The 704-nt window shown below is 53.3% G+C and overlaps 1 protein-coding gene across 1 annotated transcript in view; it reads left to right on the top strand.

The window, feature by feature from the left end:
• The window catches only part of LOC127749222 (uncharacterized), a 13,406-nt gene that overhangs the window by 12,480 nt on the left and 222 nt on the right, over positions 1-704 (top strand). The window lies entirely within an intron of this gene.

Below are 704 nucleotides of genomic sequence, written 5' to 3'. Positions count from 1 at the left end.
GGGTGAATACGGACGCATCCGCTTGGGGTTGAAGAGCGGCGTGTTCCCGTCCAATCTCTCTGATGGAGCTGCCCCGCCCCGCGTCCGGAGCTTCCAAACAAGGAGCGGCGTGTCGTGGCGGGAAGTACAGCAAATAGCGCGGCACGCAGTCAGGCACGTGTGATGAGCCAGGGGACCGAGTCACCGGTCAGCAGTACGGTCGCAGCGCGTTCATCTAGAAAACAGTTGGGGGAACAACACAGCAATCATTATTGACTCCCGACAGCGTTTACCGAATTACGTCCGCGCTGAAATGTTTAGGGGCCGTTCATATACTACGTAGTTCATTTTGGGGGGAGGGGGGGTTTAGCGTTGCACTACGGTCGGTCACGGAGGGGGGGAGGGGGGGTAGGCGCTGGTCACGTAGTACGTAGTATTCGTCAGATTCCCGTTTTGTGCCACCAAAACACCGCGTCGTTTCGTTTCCTCTAATTCGTTCAAGTGCTCCCCTGCTTTCGACTAAAATTTTGTCCGTTTGGTGCCATCTTTCACCGGTTGGGGGAGCTAGAGTGGGTTTTTCGACGAAAATCCGGTGACAATGATTACGCTGTACATACAGACGTGCCAGGAGGCGCCAAATCGGAAAATGACAGAGGAAGTACCACCCCTGAAACAACACATATTAAATCTACAATTGTCTTCGGATTCACCGTATCTTTAAAATT

This window comes from Frankliniella occidentalis, unplaced genomic scaffold, assembly GCF_000697945.3.
Source record: "Frankliniella occidentalis isolate FOCC.00 unplaced genomic scaffold, Focc_3.1 Scaffold40, whole genome shotgun sequence".
Taxonomy (NCBI): Eukaryota; Metazoa; Arthropoda; class Insecta; order Thysanoptera; family Thripidae; genus Frankliniella; species Frankliniella occidentalis.
This window is presented reverse-complemented; position numbering and strand designations above follow the sequence as displayed.